This window comes from Trachypithecus francoisi, unplaced genomic scaffold (assembly GCF_009764315.1).
Source record: "Trachypithecus francoisi isolate TF-2019V2 unplaced genomic scaffold, Tfra_2.0 Lachesis_group15, whole genome shotgun sequence".
Lineage (NCBI taxonomy): Eukaryota > Metazoa > Chordata > Mammalia > Primates > Cercopithecidae > Trachypithecus > Trachypithecus francoisi.
In genome coordinates, this window is record NW_022681460.1 from 42938823 (window position 1) to 42959407 (window position 20585).

The 20585-nt window shown below is 42.9% G+C and overlaps 1 protein-coding gene across 4 annotated transcripts in view; it reads right to left on the reverse strand.

Moving 5' to 3' along the window:
* The window catches only part of FAXC (failed axon connections homolog, metaxin like GST domain containing), a 70500-nt gene that overhangs the window by 14290 nt on the left and 35625 nt on the right, over positions 1–20585 (reverse strand). The window lies entirely within an intron of this gene.

Genomic DNA, 20585 nt, shown 5'->3' on the forward strand with positions numbered 1-20585 from the left:
TCTGCCTAGTTCACATCCTGGCATCACTGTTACTCAATGTGGGAATCTGGTCATCACATAACCTCTACAGCCTCAGTTTTCCCATCTGGAAATGGGGATGAAACTAAGAGTGTCTATTTCTTTGGGCTATTGTGAGGATGAAATGACATAGTGTACATTAGCATTCATGACAGCCCCTCCCTTTCTCCAGTCCTTTCCACATCCCACCTGACACTATCAACTTCCTAAGACCTTTTTTTTTTTTTTTGAGACAGAGTCTCGCTCTGTTGCCCAGGTTGGAGTGCAGTGGCATGATCTTGGCTCACTGCAAGCTCCGCCTCCCAGGTTCAAGTGAGTCTCCTGCCTCAGTCTCCCAAGTAGCTGAGATCACAGGCAGCTGCCACCACGCCCGGCTAATTTTTGTATTTTTAGTAGAGACAGAGTTTCACCATGTTGGCCAGGCTGATCTTGAATTCCTGACCTCAAGTGATCTGCCCACCTCAGCCTCCCAAAGTGCTGGGATTACAGGCGTGAGCCACTGCAGCCGGCCCTAAGACACTCTTTTAATCATGTCACACCCTTCAAACACCTTCCATGGCTTTTGAAATGAGTTATGAAATGAAGTCCAAACTCAACTTAGAACTTAAAGTGCATTATACATTGCCTCCAATGCAGGTTCCAGCTTTATCCTTCATTCCTCCCTTATCCTAGCAAACCCAGAGGCCACGCCCATTCCCCAGCACACTTTATGCCTCCAACTGCTACACCTTTGCTCTTGCTGTGCCCACCCTTTCTCTGCCCCCACAACTTGTATGTGCTCACCACTTCTCTCGAATCAATTCTATCCATCCTTCAAGGTCCAGCTCCAGCCTGCTTTCAAAGCTTTCTGGTGGCAACAGGAGCTTTCAGTTCATACAGTCCTGTATTTACATCTCCCTTTTGCACATATAGCCTTATAGGATTTTAAGGCATTTAATGCCTATTAACCTTCTCAACTATAAAATGAGAAGAATAACTGAGGTGACTTGAGCAGAGCACACAGCAGATATATCCTACCTCTTCTCTCTCAGGCTTCTTGAGTGACATTTTTCCCACAATGCTCTATACACAGTGTGTGTGTGTGTGTGTGTGCGCGCATGTGTGTGTCTGCGTGTCTGTGTGTGTCTATGTGTGTTTGTGTGTGTGTGTGTGCATTTTATCTTTCCAGCAAAATTGTTAGCTCTTTGAAAGTAAGGGTCAATTCTTGCTTTTATTTAGCAAACCCTTATACCACATTTACTACATGCCTGGCCTGGTTCTACAGGCTGTACTCTAGGAATATCTACCCCTTTCACCACTCTTGAGTGACAAGCTGAGGAAACTGAGTATCTGATGACAATGCACAGGAAAGACAGGAAGAGGAAATGGTTGGAGGTGGGAACACAAGTTAACAACTGTTACAAATGAAGCAGGAAGTGATTTTTAAAAATCATTTCTCCTATATATGCCATAAGGACCAAGGATTACCCTATAGTAGGGCAATATGCTGAACCTAACCAAATTGCCTTTCCTGGTGAGGACAATCAAGTCATTCACGTTAGAGCCCTTAGTTATTTCCCATTGTCAACCAAATTCTCCATCATTTGAGTCTTATACCATTAGCCAAATACTGGGGGGAAATCCAGAGAAAGTACTACCTGGACAGAAATAATAACGAAAAATCAGATACCATAAGAAGTAATTCCTAAGGTGTTACTACTGGGGTTGCATCCCGCTGACGCCATGCCTCCGCGGCACCCCTGCTGGCATTAAGTGAATGCAGGGAGGCAGAGGGAAACTGTACGGAAGCTCTCCTGCCATCCTGCTAGGGCAGGAGGGCATGTCGGCCAGGTGGCCCAACAGTCCTCCCTATGGGATTGTACCAGGCTCAACCCATTCAAAGTCCAAACACAGGACTACCCACATACTGGAAGCCATGAGAGGGCTTCAGGACCATTGTGAGAAGGGCTACACACAGCCTCAGAGAGAAGAAAACAGGATTTTTGTTGTGTGTGTGTGTGTGTGTGTGTGTGTGTGTTTTAAGAGCAACAATGACTTTGTGATCAAAAAAAAAAAAAAAGGAAGAAAGAAAATGTTGCTGTCCTTGAATTACTCAAAAGGACTCTAAGGGAAACACCAGAGTAAAGTCCATCAATTTTGAAGTCTGTTGTATAATCCAAAGACTTTAAAGGCAAAATGTAAAACACAAATATGAATAAAAATTTGGAAAACCTAAAAATAGAACACACAGGACTTTGATAAAAAGAAAAAATCATTTAAAAAAATCATTTGAACTCACACATCAAATAGTGCATATAATGTTTGGCCAAAATTCACCATCTGGCTTCAAAATGTTAAAATAGAAGAACACTGAATTAGTGAGTAAAGAACAAGGCTGAGAATGCTACCACATCTCCCGACTTCTGGCCGAAGCTCTCGGTCTCCACAATGTGCCACAATGATCTTCATCTCAGAGATAAAGACTGCATGAAACAGCAGGAGGGTTGAGCTGTGGAAGTTTACAAAAGGATGCTTTCATCAGGAAGGAATACAGAACGCAACAGGGAAAAGAGAACAGAAATCAGGTGTTTTCAAAGGTGCCTGCAAAAATACAGGTGGAATTTACTATCTGTTTTTTTTTTTTTTTTTTTTTGCTGAGTGGCAGATATAAAATTATATATGTGTACACACACACAGGACAGTTACAAACGTCAAGAATACAAAAATATCCCATCATTCAAAAGTCCTCAGTACCTGATGGCAGAAAGCCTTTTTAAATTTTTGTTTTAAAATAATTTTAGATTTACAGAAATGTTGTAAAAATAGCACAGTGTGCCTGTGGGGGTATTTCTGGATGAGATTAGCATGTGAATTAGTGGACTGAGTAAAGCAGACTGTCCTCCCTAAGGTGGGTGGGCCTCATCCAATCAGTTGAAGGCCTGAATAGAACAAAAAGCCTGACCCCTCACCTGAGTAAGGAAGACAGATTTCCTTCTGCCTAACTGCCTTCAAACTGGGACACTGGTCCCTCCGAGGTCTCCAGCTTGCCAGTTCATCCTGCAGATCTTGGCACTTGTCAGCTTCCATCATTGTGTGAGCCAACTTCGTATAATAAATCCTAATGGATCGGTTTCTCTGAAGAATCCTGACTAATACACCTTCGCAGGGCATCATATCAGGGAGCATGTAATGTCCTATATCTTATGACTATGATATTAATCTTAACCATGTGGTAAAGATGCCATCTGCTAGATTTTTCACTATAAAGTTAGGATTTATTCCTTTGTAACTAATAATCTTGACAGAGACACTTTGAGACTTTATAAATATCCTGTTTCTCCTCAAACTTTGGCCTGCTAATTTTAGTGTCCATTGGTGAATGTTATCTGAAGCAAATATTACTGTGGTGTTTGCTTCATTGTGAGTTTCGATTTCTCTCATTCTTTGTATTGATTAGAATTCTACTGTCCTTTCCCATTTCCTAATGTATTCAATTATTTATTTATGTAAGTATGCACTAATGGATATCTATTTTATTCTATAGGCTATAATCCAATACTCTCATTATTTTGTTGCTCAAATTGTTCTAGCTTTGGCCTTTGGGAGCTTGGCAAAAGAAATTTTTTTTAAGGAAATCGAATTAGATTTGACTCTGCTTAGAGACAAAGAGGCCAAGTTAAAGGCTTCAGACTGCAGCACTCTTGGGGTTCGCAAAGTAGCCCCGGATCTCACAACCAGGGGGTTTTGACAAAAGCAGAACACTCAGGACACTTGTGAAGGGCACTGAGGGAGGAGACTTGGGTGACGAGACACTGTGAGCTTCATTTTTGGGAGGTGAACCATCCGGTGACTTCCACAGGATGGACAGAAGCAGCTGAGGGATATGTGGGCACCTGTAACTCCCCCGCCAGCCTCCAAGCTCGGAATGTGAACTGTGAACCACTGGTGAAGGAAAATGAAGATTGAAAACATCAAAGCCATGGGTGTGAAGGGACGAGGGTACATCAGACCTTTTGAAGTATGCTCCACCTGAGGCCAGCTGCTAAGCACCCAGAACACCTCCCCAAGGGTGCAGAGCCCTCCTGATGATGAGGGTGAGTCTACATGCTGATAGTAGCAAAGTGACTTCAGGTGCCCAGAGTGACCCAACAGACCTCATGGCTTGGTCTTCAAGTGGCAATCAGAGAGCAGAGAACACGAATGAAATACGAGGACAGTGACTATGCAGCCAGAGGGAGGGGCCATGTGGATCTGGAGAAGGAGAGCCCCCAGGGGGAGTGGCAAGGGGAGTGGCTGGTTCTACTGTGCGGCTGGTGAATGACAGTTGGCCCTGGGTATCTGTAGAATTTCATATGATCTCTCCTGGTGGTTTAGGCAGCTCCTCTCTGTGAGAAAGGCCATATTGTAGATGAAGGAATCATTGGGACACCCAAGGATGACCAAAAACTGAGTGGAAGTACTAAACCATGAATAACAAGAATGTTAAGGGGTCCTGATGGACATTAGCTCTCTTACACAGACTTGAGTTCACTGTGATTGGATCATTGGTTATAAGCCTGTAGCGACCTTGATTAACCCAAGGCTGCTTATCCTGACCACCAAGCCTGACCAGCTCTTCCCACACTGTCTTCCACTTCTGTGGCTATCATGGGCAGCCACAGAGGGTTGACCAGGAGATAAGGGACACAGCAAAGACAAGAGTATGTGGAAGAGGACTGAGCGCGTAGACGAGGTCCTTCACCCCCACTGAGTAGTAACTGAGCGGATGGCTGGATGAGCAGGGCAGGGAGAATAATAGAGGACAAAGGCGCACAGCTGTCCAGGGAGAATGGAAGCAATATGGAGTCTGAGAAGAATGTCTAGAATCCAGGCCTGAAGACTTAGGCCAAATTGAGGGAACTAGCAAGTTGCAAAGCTGAAGCCAGCTGAACTTGATGAGCAAAGGAACCAAGAGAATAGGAGGGGACAAGCAGAGAGTCGCATGCACCTGAAAGTTCCATTGGGGAACGGGGGGGCATACGCAGCATAACTGAGGAGTGCTCACAATCCTGGGCTGTTTGCTTGCTGCCTGGCTCTGAGCTGCCTCCCTGGGGAGGATGCATGAGAGCTGACAGTGTGCGACACTCTCCAGACCTGGGCAGGACAAGCTGAGCTCTACCTCCTATGAATGGTCTACTTCAGTCAAACATGTAGGTGCTCATCCTATCCTCCCTGCTCCAAATAACTCCGGCTATCTAAGCCTGACTTTTCCCTTAGGACTCAGACCAAGTCCTACCTCCTTCACTGCACGAAGGCTTCCCGCACTGTCCCAGTTTACTGGAACCTCTCATTGTCCACGCCTCTGCTAAATCCCAGAGGGACGTATTGCTTAGCGTGAGGCTACTCAGAGAGTAGTCTAGCAGCACCAGCAGCACCTGAGTGTTAGTTAGAAATTCTCAGATCCCATCAACTGAATCAGAATACTTGGGAATGGGACAACAGAACCTGTGTTTAACAAGCTTTCGGGTCAGGGTTTCTCAAACTTTAGAGGCATTAAAATCATCAGGAGAGTCTGCAGTTCTTGGACCAGACTTTGAATAGCACTGTTCCAGGTGATTCTTGTGCACAGTGAAGCTTAAGGAGTACCGCGCTAAACTAGAGTATATCATTGGTCTTAAACTTGAGCATGTAGTATAATCACCTGGAAGGCTCCCCCCCGCCTCCCTTTTTTAGTAGAGATGAGATCTCATTATGTTCCCTAGGTTGGTTTTGAACTCCTGGGCTCAAGTGATCCTCCCGACCTGGCCTCCAAAGTGCTGGGATTACAGGCATACACCACCACACCAGGTCTTGAAGGCTTTTTAAAAACACTAACTCAAGTCCCTGATCCCAGGAGTTTCTGATTCAGTAGGTACAGAGTGAGATCCAAGAACCAAATTTCTAACAAGAGCCCAAGTAATGCCGATACTGCTGCTCCAGGAACCACACTTTGAGAACCACTGGTCTAGCTCACACATTAGGTAAATCACACAGCCATCTTGCAGTCCTACCTATGTGTAGGTCCTATCTCCTAATAATTTTTAAACACTTTGAGGGCAAGTAAACCTCTATTTTACTTCTCCGTCCCTCTGGCACCTATCACATAGGAAACATCAATTAAGGTTATGATAGCCTTAATTATGTTTGATCTCTGTCCTTTCTCAGAATGTAGACCTATAATGGTGATTAAAAAGTATAATAACGTGAAAGCATTTTGCAAACTAGGAGGTGCTATTCTAACATAAGAAATTCTTTTATACTCATCTCCAACAGTCAAAACAAGTAATGTGGACAGAACCAGTCCAACCTCTCTCCAAGTATAGGAATCCCTTCTCACACTTTCCTACCAGATACTCACCATCCCAACTCCAACCCTGCTGAAACTTCTCTCTCATAATTTATTGGGCAGGGCAGACTATTCTATGGTTAGATGGTTCCTTATACTGAAACAAAATAGCCTTAGAACTTCCACCATGCATCTCAGTTCTTTCCTCTGGAATTCACAAAAAAAATTATGGCCATATTTATTCTACCACAACACCCATTCCTAGTCTACACTAACATACTTCTAAGGAAATACTGATCACCTGTTTCCATATATATTATTATGAGATAGTAGACAGAAAGTTTATTTCAGACCACTGGAAACACTACAGAAATGAACTTTTGAATCTCATCTCCTTCCTCCCTAATTCTTTTCCCACTTCCCACTGGTCACTGTCAGCTCCACTTCCACAATTTAGCTAAATTTCCAAATTCTATAAGTGACAAAGGAGACAAGGCTGGCTGTGCTATAAAATATAAGTTCAAGGGAGAAACTAAAGAGAATAATCAAAAGATTTTCCAAGACTCATTTCTCTATGAGTCTAAGAGATAAAGTATAATTGCGTGTTTTACGTAGGGTTCCCTGTACCTGAGGACTCATGTGATTTATAAGCAGGCAATTATAGTAAAATCAATGTGGACATTATTCATACTTCTAATTCTCCCTCTCTCACCTTTCATTAACTGGAAATTGAAGAAAAATTAAGAAACAAAGATTTTGAGTGCTTTTCCCAAGGAAATAGGAGGTCACGGTAATCTTACCATCCAAGCATCAAAGAGCACACACTTAAAACTTTTTTTCTGCAAGTGAGTGTCCCAGAGGGCAAAGCCACAGGAAAAATAAAACCTACTTCCTGTTCTCTTATACAACTAATCAGACCCCACTTTGTCAGAAACAATATATAAAACAAGCCACTTCCTTCAAAAAGCCCTTGTTTTCATACAAGCATACTCTAAAATCACTGTATAGATTGTGATTAGCTCACGATCGCCAATTAGCTCACACTCTGGGAAAAAATAAAGGTGGGTAGAGAAAATACCAGAAGAAGCTCCTTAATTTAATCTCTCTTCAGATTTCATTCTAGAAAGCAACTAGATACTCCTGTAATTTTTAATAAGATTTCCTGAAAGAACACACAAAAATGTATCTCTTTTCAGCTCATATGAACTATCTCGACACCGTTCTCACTGGCCACCAATACCACCATCACCCTGTCTCTGCTGATGTCCCAGCTCTTACAATTCCTTATGGATGAAAGCAGAAAGTGCATAAATCCCTGACTCTAAGCAATGGGTTAGGTATACTCCTCTGTACTTCTCCTCTATTAATGTGTCTGAATACCTTCTGAACTCTGGACACTCAGAGAATCCATGGGCATACTTTATAATTTTAGGAAACTTGATGAAGGATTTGCACCAGTATGGAAAGACTTTACACATCTAAATTAGGAAAGTATTCCTCAGGATGAGGCAAATGCCTACTCAGGCTCACTTATAATTTAGCATCACTAAGCAGGTTCCGGAAGCCTTAAAGATCTGCAGCTAACATCTCCAACAAAGATATCAGTTTTACCAACTCACTGATGATCAGCCTTCCTGGTTCTCTCCCTTCTTGAAGCTGCTGCAATATTGTTGCTTCTGAGTGACTGCACAATTCAGCTGAAATGGTGAGATCTCAGAGCTATAAAAATTATATGAGTTTCTCTCCCCAGTATCACTTTCCCAAATACATCTTCTGAGGATAAAGAAAATATATCACTCAATTCAAACTGCATTCCAGGACAGGCTTTCCTCTCAATTTCATTTCTGTTTCATCTGCCCTGTGCTGGGCAATCAAGGGAACAAGCTGTTCTATCTCTCTATTCAATAACGACTATCTGGTAGCCCCCAAATTCTGGTTAACGAAACACCACATCAGAAAGAACACAATGTCATGTTCAAATTTAAGTTCAAATCCTTTTATAAGGAACTCACCCATCTTTTGAGAAAGCTGAATAGTAGTAGATTCTAGTGGGAGGTTTTGTGTTTGGCCATCGGGGCCAGAAAAGCTCAACTCTGCAGGCAGACTCCACATTCCTGAAGGACCTTTCCTCATTTTATGGATTTTAGGCTTCACCTTAGCTGGAATCCAGGATCCTTGACCACTTTCAAACAAGTACATAGTCACCAAAAACTGGTAAAAATCTTTAACCACCAGCGCTGTTTAGGACCTGCCCAGAGAGGTGAGCCTTGCTCACATTAACTCGCTAGACACAGATCCCTTAGGAGGAAACCAAATTGCATTCGATCTTATATTTAAACATGGAAATCCTAAACCTTCTCAAACCATACATTCATCAGCATGCTGGACATCATGTCAAAACTCTGTGTGATGCTTCTCTTCAAGTGCAGGACTGAATCTCTATCTTCTACTCTGTGGGAGACCATGTTACTCCTCTAACTGAATGTGCTTGTCTCTGTGTCCTGACAATTCAATGGTTAAGAATGGCTACAGGCATTGCATGCTTGTACCAAAACACCTCATGTACCTCATAAATATATATGTCTACTATGTACCCACAAAAATTAAAAATCAAAAAATTTTAAGAAGAAAAGAAAGTGAATAAAAACCAGGATGGCCACAGAACTTTCTCCAGTGCACACTTCTTTCTCAAAGATCACTGAAGCCAGAAACAGAAACCTCTTGTGTGCCAAGATCTGTAATCTTGGAACAGATCCTGGTTTCTTCACAGCCAAGATGAGAATACTCCTGCTAAAATCAGAATGGCTAATAATAATAGTCCCTGGAGAGACTGAAAGATAAGATTCTACTTCTACAAGATGTAAAACTTTTTATCTAAATAAATAACTTGAGGCAACTGAGATCGGGTACTTGCCACCTACCATAGCAGGATAAGCTATGACAACCTCTTCTAACAGCTTGGCTTTACTCTGCACAGCCCAGCAGCAGCTGAAAGAAGTGCCTACTGGGATTAATAGGATTGGGGCTATGTAGGTGTATTGGTTATTGCTGTCTGCATAATAAATTACCCCCAAATTTTGCAGCTTAGAACAACAGACATGGGTTATCTTGCAGTTTCTGTGGGTCAAGAAACCAGATAGCCTTGGCTGGGTGCCTCTGGCTCAAGGTGTCTCACAGGCTGCAATGAAGACGCCAGCCCTTTGCAGTTATCTCAAGGGTTGACTTGTGGAGGATCTCCTTCCAAACTCACTCACATGGCTGTTAGTACATCTCAGGTCTTCACTGGTTCGTGGCCAAAGATGGACCTCTCCATAGATCAGTTCACCTCAGAGCTGACTTCTGTCAGAGCAAACAAGTGAGAGGGCAAGAGGAAAAAAGAAAGGACGCCTAAGATAGAAGCCACATTCATTTTGTTATTGAATGTTGGTTCATCCCGATGCTTCTGCCATATTCTACTTCTTAAAAGCAAATCACGGCCAGGTGCAGTGGCTCACACCTGTAATCCCAGCATTTGGGAGGCTGAGAAGGGGCGGATCACTTGAGGTCAGGAGTTCCAGACCAGCCTGGCCAACAAGATGAAACCCTGTCTCTACTAAAAATACAAAAATTAGCCGGGCGTGGTGGCTGGCGCATGCCTGTGGTCCCAGCTAGTCAGGAGGCTGAGGCAGGAGAATCACTTGAACCCAGGAGGCGGAAGTTTCACTGAGCCAAGATCACACCACTGCACTCCAGCCTGGGCGACAGAGCGATACTCTGTCTCAAAAAAATAAAAATGTAAAAATAAAAGCAAATCACTAGGTCCAGCCTACACTCACAGGGAGAGGAATACACAAGAGGCCGCACAGCAGGAGGCAGGGGTCACCGTGATCCATTTTGGGGGCTGCCTACTACAAGAAGAAAACATCCTTATTTCCCAGAGCGACATTCAAAAGTGATTAGGAGTTAAATGTCATGATATCTGTAATTTACTTTAAAATACTTCTGTACAGAAAAAATAGGTGAAGCAAATATAACAACATGTTAACTATTAAATCTAGGTGGTGATTATAAAATTGTTCATTGTACTGCTCTTTGACTTTTCTGTTTGAAAAATTTGATCATAAAAAATCAAAACTGCCTGATCTTGTTCACTTATAGTGGGGTCACTATAAGAAGTATATTAACTACGCTAAATTTTAAATTATGATATTTGGGAGACATCCTCCAATGTATAAACAGGCAATGCTAAATAACCTCTCTGACAAGTGAACTAAGTCCTCTGGGACCTATTTGGTACCTATATGCCCTGACGGTCTCATCAAAATGTTTTCCTCTTGTGATTTTGTCTAGACTGTATATTCAGTGAGGACAGAAGTCACACCAGACATGAACTCTACTTGAACACTAGGACTACATCCTAGTACTCAGCCCAGTGCCCGGTATACTGTAGGTATTCAGTAAATATACTTACTTTTAGTAAATGGCAACTATTTATAATACCTTTCTCTTAAATATTTTAGACCAAAATTATCTCTTTCAATACTTGATGGCATGGAACTCCAGGGTCTAGAAATCTGGGAACCAAGGACGTGTGTAGGTGCTTGAGCTAAAAGTTCATGAAGACGTATTCCGGCCTGCCCCATACTGCTCTAACACACTGCCCCAGGAGGGCAAGATGACCTTCTAACCAGGCAGCATGGCAAGTCAGGCCCTTACGTTCTCTTAAGAGAATGTCCAAGGTTAGACCACCTAGTGTCTAATGCAACAAGACTTCTCTTTTACCAACAATATGGGAGAGCTATACCTCTGGAGGTCACCAAAATATTAAATGTAAAACAGTTTCATTCAAGACTTGTCATGGCTTGCCCTCTCTCCCATAAAAAATAACTTGTATTAGAAAGTGGGTCTAAGAGGTGCCTGTGCTATAGTTGTAAGGCAAGTTAACAAAACCTCTAGGCTCTTTAAGCTCTACCTCTATAATACATTTGATCAGAAAAAAACATATAGGAGCTATATTAAAGTAGATCTTCAAAGAAATGCTTTTGGAACTTCAACATTCAATCCTGAGCTTTTATTAAGAAAGGTTTTTACAAATGTTTATATTCAAAAAACACGGTCGGCCAGGTGCGGTGGCTCAAGCCTGTAATCCCAACACTTTAGGAGCTGAGGCAGGTGGATCACCTGAAGTCAGGAGTTTGAGACCCGCCTGGCCACATGATGAAACCCCATCTCTACTAAAAATACAAAAAAATTAGCCGGGCGTGGGGGCACACATGTAATCCCAGCTAGTCGGGAGGCTGAGGCAGGAGAATCGCTTGAACCCAGGACGTGGAGGTTGCAGTGAGCCAAGATCACACCATTGCGCTCCAGCCTGAGCAAAAAGAGAGAAACCCACTCTCCCTTATGTAACATCCATGGAAGAATCTTCTCCTAGAATTCAGGACCAAGAAAAAATATTGCCCCCATTGAAGAACTTGAGTGTTTCCTTTTCTTAGAAAATAAACACAAACCCCACGTTTCCCTTTTTACCTTGGTTGCCAAAAGCTCAAAGTTAAATTGCACCTAATCTCAGGAACTAGCTCATTCCAAGAGTGTATTTTTTCTAACAGGCTTCTGAAACTTTTCTATTAATGTTTTGTAATACATTGTCCTGTCTTATATGTATTATAACACTGTGGATTGCCTCAACTGACCTTGGGAAGTTAGTATTCATTCAGCAAATAGTTGATTGATTACTGTTTACTAGGCCTTCTGTTAGAGACCAGGACTAGAGGGAAGCCAGTCAATTCCTTCAGGACGACAATGTCCACAGGCAAGGTTATCGGAAAGTGGGGGAGGGCAGGAGGACAGGAAGAACCCAGACAAGTATAACACAGCACTCCCTCAATGGAAGTACAAGCTCAGTGAAACGGCACAGAAGAGAAGCACCTCCAACACAGCCCACGGATGTTGGGGGAGGTTAGGGAGAAACTTAAGAAAGTTTCTGAGTAAGTGGAAATAAGTCTTGAGAAACTGGGAAGTGAAGCAAAGCAGGGGAAATAGCTTGTGCAAAGGCGTGAAGTTGCAGAACACGGACTTCAGGGAACAAGGGTAATTTGGTGTGGCAGGAATCAAGGCGCAGACGGGAAGAAGTAGAAGATGAGGTTGGAGATGTGAGAATTAGGCTTGTGGAAAAAAAGAGTTTGAATGTTAGCCTAAGAGGAACTGAGAGCCTACAGCTCTAGTCTACATTTCAAAGTAACCACTCTTAGTGTTAAAAACCAAAACTGGAGATTGGGACATCAGTTAAGAAACTGTGGTTAAAATCCAGGCGAGAGACATCAGGTGTTTTACTACGGTTGTGGGGTAGAAAGGAGGTAGGAGATTCAGGCACCTGGTGAGCACCCCGGTGATGAATTATAGCCATCTGTTCGGTAAGCAAGCACTTACTGAGCATCTGGCTCTACAGCCAGACTCCCAGGGCCAGGCCTGACCCCTACCCCTTATTAGTCATGATCTCAGGTAAGCTAATTCACTACAATGTACCTCAATTTCCTCATTTACAAACCAGGCATAATAATACTAATGATAATAATAGTACCTACCCTCATACGCCTTTAGTGAAAATTAATGAGGACAATTTCTACCTCATTTAACTCTCACCAAACCCATGAGAATATAGGTATTGTTATATCACCATATGAAAAAAATATATAGTAGGTATTTTATATTATACATATATGTATAATACATATTATAACATATATATACACATTATATATAGTTTTGAGGGTAGGTATATTATACATAAGGGTATATATTATATATTGTATTACTGTTTGCCTAAGCACACTGTAAATGCTCCATAAATGTCAGGTCTTATCAATATTAATCAATATTATTTTCACTATTTGCAAGACACGGCTCTGGGTGAGTGGGATACAGTGACAAATGGAACAAGGTCACTGCTTTCACGGAGTTTACATCACATGAAGAGACAATAAGCAAATCAATCAATCAATTTTTAAAAAGCAGCCAATGATCAGTGCTATGCAGAGAATTAAAGCAAGGTGATGTGACAGAGAGTGGCTGGCAGCTACATTAGAGTGGGTGGTCAGGGAAGGCCTCTCTGTGGAAGTGCTATTTACACAGAGACATGAATGTCAAGCAGGATCGAGCAGATCTGGAAGAAGAGAATTCCAGGCAGGGAAAGAGTTAAGGCACAGGCCTGAAAGTCAGAATAAGCTTGGAATGTCTGTGAGACAGAGAGAACAGTGTGGTTAAGATACAGCAGGCAAGGGCCGGGGGCTACAAAATGAGACTGGAGAGGTCAGGCAGTACAGGGCTTTGAAAGCCCAGTGGAAACGACGCAGGAGGAGCCCTCGGGAATGACTTCTGGCATCCAGCTGGAGCAACTGGATGGACGGTGCTACCATTCATGGAGAGAGATCACAGGGAATGCTGGGTTGGTGGGAAGATGAAGAGTTCTGTTGTAGGATGTGCTGAATTTCTGCAGGCTCTGGGACATCTAAGTGAAGATCTAGAAAACAGCTGGGATTCAGGAGAGTTATTATATGTGGGAGTGTGCGGAGATAAATATGTGGGAGTATGCAATGTGAGATGAACAGGGTGGGGGGCTGGAATCCTGGGAATCACTGATACATTTAAGGAAAAGCAGGGATGAAGGATCAGAGAAATCTAATACATAAGGTAAGGGCTAAAAGGTGTTCAGCAATGACTTCTGGCTTCTCCTAGACTAGGTTGAAATTTAAGCTCTACCATTTACAAGCTGGGTGTCCCTGGGCAAGTTACCTGTTTGTGCCTAAATTTCCTCATGGATAGGATCGTTGTGAGCATGAAATAAGTTAATACCTGAAAAGCTCTCAGAATAGTGCTTGCATGGAGTTAAGTGTCTGCATGTGTTAGTAGTTGCCACATCCAATAACTGGGGATCACCTGAAACCACAAGAGACTAATGTCTCATCAAGAGGGAGCTGGGAATCTCCGGAGCTGAAAAGGTGGGATAAAGCCTCCAGAGAAGAAAGCCTGTCTTTGTAGTTTAATACACCCAAGAAGTCTCATTTCCATTAGCATTACAGCAGAGAAGAAAGGCTCCTACGTTCCTCTCTCTCCAGTAGAAGCTTCCTACTTTCAAAAGGCCAAAACAGAATAGGAAGGCTTTTGAATGGTAGGGTATTATTTACCCTTTCAAGAGCAACTAGTAGCAGATCTGGGAGTCAGGATGCAGTGGCTCTGAGAGTAAATGGGAGGTAAGGGAAGAGCATTGGCTACAATTTAAATACGCTTTTGTGTGAAGGGAAAGGAGACAGGACAGAGCTGGGTGGTGTCTTTAAAGATAGGAGACTTAAAGAGATAAGAGTTAAAGACAGGGAAGATACTTTGTACTCAAAGGCCTCAATGGAGAGAACAAGGAGGCGATGGGGCTGACTCCCAGATGGGTGAGGTGAGTGAGAGGCTGGGGCACTGACCGGGAATACTACGGAGAGAGTGGCTTCCATGATGGAGCTCAGGCTTGACTGAGTGGAAGGGAAGTCAATATAGGAAGGGGCTAATCCACTGTGGTGGCAGTGGGGTGGTCTAGAGGCAGGCAGAGATCAAGCGTGGGGTGTTGCGGGCTAAGCAGGAGTGCATTTGCAGGCTGTGAGGGCAAGGTCAGGGGTCAGAGAGCCCCATGAAACAGTTAAGTCTGGAGCTGGTCTATGGGAGACGGCGGCTTAATGGAAAGAGTGAGGTAACTGCAGGGCTGAGGCTCACTGCTGTGAGGTGCTGGACAAAAGGTTCACACAAGCACCGCGATGCCTACAGTGGATGGGGATGGCCGCAAAGAGGATGAGCCTAAGTCAGTGTCCCTCCACATAAACCTTTAAGATTCCATGTGACTCTCAGGAAATATTTCCCTCAAACATCAGAGACAACACTGTGAAATATAAATAGATCAAATGACATTAAAAAAAAAAAAAACTCAACATTCACTGGAAAAATGGATAAAGGATTGGGACAAATCACAGACAATACACAATTAGAAAAATCCAGGCCAGTCGCAGTGGCTCACACCTGTAACCCTAGCACTTTGGGAGGATGAGGCAGGTGGATCACCTGAGATCAGGAGTTCGGAACCAGCCTGGCCAACATGGTGAAACCTCATCTCTACTAAAAATACAAAAATTATCCGGGCATGGTGGCGGGCACCTGTAATCCCAGCTACCTGGGAGGCTGAAGCAGAAGAATTGCTTGAACCCGGGAGGCGAAGGTTGCAGTGAGCCGAGATCAGGCCATGCACTCCAGCCTGGGCAACAGAGAAAAAAAAAAAAAAAAAAACACACACTCCATCTCAAAAAAAAAAGAGAGAAAAATCCAAAAAAGAAAAATATTTATTCTTACAAGCAATTAAAGAATCAGAAAAATCAGAAAATAGAGCAACCTTAAGATATCAGTTTACAATGAATAAAGTGGTAACCATTTCTGAGTAGTAAGATCTGATACTGGTAAGACTTCAGTGACATTGAAGCCTCAATCTTTTACTGGTCACTTTGTAAATTTGTGCATCTTTTGGAAAGCACCATGGTGATGCCTAGGAACAGACCTAACAATGTGCATAATCCTTCACCCAGTAATTTCACTCCTATGAACTTATCTCAGGGAAATTATTCCTCAGAAGTAATGCATCCAGACCTGGAAGAGTCATCTATAATACAAAAAAAAAAAAAAAACTGGACTAATGTTAAAGGAATCAATACAGGTACTTTCCAACACAATTATGCAGCTATTAAAAGAGATAAACTTTTAAAATATGTCAATACAGAGAAAAATGTTTAGTGTTTGCTTTTAAAAAATAAACAGGATACAAAGAGATGTGTACATCAAAAATTAAATTTCATAAAAATATGTATGTGGAAAGTATAAAGAAATAGGAAACAATTACTGAGTTAGGTGACAGAATAATGAATTATATCTACTTTTTTTACAATTTTTAAAATTTTGGTTTATTATACAAGTTGAATCATTTAAATAAATAGAAATAATTTGTTAGGTTGACCAAGCACCAAACAACTGACAATGTATTACAACATACCAGGTCATCACTTATCTATAATTCCTCCTGAATTGTATCCAGGCAAATCAGCCCAGCAGAATACACACTGGGACAGCTTCCACAGCTGGCAACTTAGGGGTGGGGATGAAAGGGAGATGCTGAGACTTCTCATTCTATATTCATCTCTAACACATAAACACACCTAAGGGATGTGTACTCATAAAGATTTTTTAAAGACTATTGTCTACATGATGCTATCTTGTGAGGGTTTTTTTTTTTTTTTCTCTTATTGTAATCATTCAGTAATTGGAACCCTGAAATTTAAGCACAAAGTCAAAGTCGCTTTTCTCAGGGGAAGAAAAAGCTAAAATATACCCAGATAAAGACCCAGGATAGAGACCAGATAGAGACTGTCAGAATTGTACCAACCCACTTGTATTGCTAAATAAGCCACAAGGATTTCTAAGAACTCGGTATTTATTAGTATTTAATTTTATTCTGCTAAAACTAATTCTTTCGTTTTCATGCATAATCAACATAGTTCTACCAATTCAGATAGCAACAAGGAAAATGGAAAACAAATAAACCACAATTCAGGACCTCCACTGCCTGGTCCCCATAAGAATTGCCAACATGGATGGGGCCTGGTCCCACAGTCCCTGGCTATTGAAAGGTACCAGGCCCTCGGCCCTCTGGAAGTCTGGAATGGAGAGGCTGAGTGAAAAGAAGAGTTAATGCTTTCTGAGTGTATGATCTAATGGTCCCTTCCATTAGAGAGCAGTGAGCACCTTAGGGTTATTGAATAATAAGTAAAGACCTGTCAGAGTAAATCACTTCGACTTCAATAGATGAGCACAGGACTCTAGTATGAACTTGTAAGAGGGTGAGGCACTCACCAGAATGCAATCAATACAGGTAAAGTTAGAATTTATGGTTTTCAGGTCAAATTATTATTCTTCTGGCATGTGACCTTAACAAACCACCAAGGTAAACACACAGAAGTTCTACTGGAACAGACGAAAAGCACTGTCATTTGCTGAGTGGCCTCAGACCCATTCCCTAGCCCTTCTGAACCCCATCTGGCCCTCTCATCTGTACATTAACTCACTCGCAGGGCTGTTGTAAGACCAGAGTTATCTTCAAGGTGCTACTAAAAATAGCATCTAAAATTTACCCACACCAAAAAAGTCTACTGTCTGGGCAACTGGTTTTTGACATGGAAAGAAGGGCTGGGCTATGTACCACGCAGACAGACCGAGCAAAGGTAACCTTTCTGGCAAAACTGTGAAGTAGGCCTGATTTGTTCTAGATTTTATCACCTCCTCTATAAAATACTACAATGTTCTCCCATTTGGTGCCTGCCGAAACCAAGGCACATTGACCTCACATGGCCCTTCCCCCCTCTATCCCTGTCCTATATTGGGTTACAGGACATTTGAATTACCTAGTGAGTTTTAAACTACCTTTCCCCAGACCTCTTTGCCAGAGGCTGAATTATCTGTTCTGGCATGGTACCCACATAGCTGTGTTTTAAAAGCACCACCCTCCCGCTCCACACCTCCCTGGGTGATTCTAAATGAGCAGTCAGGGCTGAAAGCCACTGTTCAAGACAGTCCCCCGTAGTTTAGAGAATGCTTAGAATCTGCAATAGGAAACACTGTTTTGAGGTTCGAGATCATTTCTTTTAATGTCTATGGTTTTTTTTCTTTTATCTGTGTAGTTTATCTTTCTAGCTAGATTGACAGGCATAATTACTTCCATGTCTTCATTTTTCTTCTCTGATCTCTGTTCCCAGTTACTCAGCGTATGCTAAATGTGCTAACGTGTGTGTAGATACTCATCCTTTTCCACTGCCTGGTTCTGAAGGCTTTTTCCCTTCACTTCCATAGGAGGTAAGAGTGTGTGACCGCTGTGTTGTAAGCAAGCAGCTTCTAGCCAAGACTTGAAGGCCTAATGTGGAGATGACGTGGGCATCTCTATGAGGTGCTGTTGCATGATCTAATTAGAGTAAGAAGAGTAGATATTAAAACAGCCTATCCCCAAGCTTTCTTAAAAACAATTTTGCTACTGTCCAAGTAAAAAGAGAAAAAACTTTAAATGAAGTGGAAGATTCATAGTTCAAAGCATAGATTTAATAACAAGGGATGTAGAGTAGTGCCATAAACACGGATCCTTTAAAGCACTGAGACTTCAGCAGGTGTGAGTAGCAGCCTAAACATAAATCACCACCCAACAGAGCAAACAGAATTCGAGATAACCAGTCTCTGCTTTGGCCTCTGCCTTGTTTTATGACTTACAAAATGACTCTACTCTTCTCCCCAGAGAGTGAACATAAAATAATGAAATCAATCACGGTGGCTCACGTCTATGATCCCAACACTTTGGGAGGCGGAGGCAGGTGGATCACGAGGTCAGGAGTTCAAGACGAGCCTCGCCAAGATGGTAAAACCCCGTCTCTACTAAAAATACAAAAATTAGCCAGGCACAGTGGTGGGCACCTGTAATCCCGGCTACTCGGGAGGCTGAGGCAGGAGAATTTCTTGAACCTGGGAGGTGGAGGTTGCAGTAAGCCGAGATTGTGCCCCTGCACTCTAGCCTGGGTGACAGAGCAAGACTCTGTCTCAAAAATAAATAAATAAACAAAATCATGAAACCCTTAGAACTGGAAAGACCTCCCATTTCTAAACATCACACCATCTGTAAAAAAAGACCCCTCCTCAGTTATCATGACAGTGGTCATCCAACCTCATCTAGAGAACAGCAGCTCAGGCCACATCAGAAGATAAGTCCTCCCAGTTGTGGACAGCTCTGTCTTAAAGTTCTGCCTTACCCTGAGTTGTAAGCTATTATTTCCCCAAATATACATCTCACCATCCCCTCTGTCTCTTCTCCCCTCCCCCTTATGCCTGTTATCTACAGTGGCACTTAAGTAATTAGCCACTTTTAAATATTCGAAAAAAGCTAGTATATTACCTGATAGCTTTACTTCTCCATACTATCCATGCCCAGTATCCTCAAATTCCTCACATGAAATTTTTTCCCCACTAGCTACTCCCGACCAGCCTCCTCCGGAAACACACTAGTTTGGCCATTTTTCTTTTAAAAGCACGATCCCAAAACTGCTCCTTACACTCTTGTTCAATAAACATAGGCTGGATGCCTCATGTGTGCCAGGCACTCAGTCGGGCTCTCAAGACAAAGGAGGAATCTGCCAGGCCTAGCACAGAGCCCAGCTGAGGAAACACTCAAACCAAACCATTAGGAGAGGGTGCAAGGAGAGCTCTGAAAAAGAAAGCACCAGGTGCCTGGGAGCATGGAACAGGCTTGCTGGGAACACTCAGGGAGAAAAGTCCACTGAACTCCAACCTGGTGAGGCCCTTCCCTCCTCTATCCCTGTCTTATATTGGGTTACAGGACATTTGTTTGTTTGTTTGTTTGTTTTTGAGGCGGAGTCTCGCTCTGTCGCCCAGGCTGGAGTGCAGTGGCCGGATCTCAGCTCACTGCAAGCTCCGCCTCCCGGGTTTACGCCATTCTCCCGCCTCAGCCTCCCGAGTAGCTGGGACTACAGGCGCCCTCCACCTCGCCCGGCTAGTTTTTGTATATTTAGTAGAGACGGGGTTTCACCGTGTTAGCCAGGATGGTCTCGATCTCCTGACCTCGTGATCCGCCCGTCTCGGCCTCCCAAAGTGCTGGGATTACAGGCTTGAGCCACCGCGCCCGGCTGGACATTTGAATTACCTAGTGAGTTTTAAACATTTAAATGCTTGATTCATTTGGAATTTATTCAGGTATATGACATGAAGTCAGAATTCAACTTCTTTTGTTCCAAATGGTTAGCCACCTGTCCTAGCACCATTTATTGAATCAATTTGTCTTTCCTCCACTGATTACGGCTGCCCTTATCATATACTGCATCTCTACTCATGTGTCTGTCTCACAGGGACCTCAAACTCAGCATACCCACACCTCAAATTCATGATCTTCCCCTCTTCTCCAGTGTCCTCCAACGCTGTGAATGGCTACCAAATCAAATGTTTATTTGTCCTTTGTTTTTTGGTTCTTTTCAGAAATGAGGTTTTGCTATGTTGCTCAGGCTGGGGTGCAGTGGCTATTCACAGTTGTAATCACAGTTCTCTGCAGCCTTCAATTCCTGGCCTCAAGCGATCCCCATTGCCTCAGCCTCCTGAGTACCTAGAACTATAGACACGTGCCACCACACCCAGCCATCCACTAAGTTTTAATGTCCAGAACTTCATTATGCCTGACCCCACC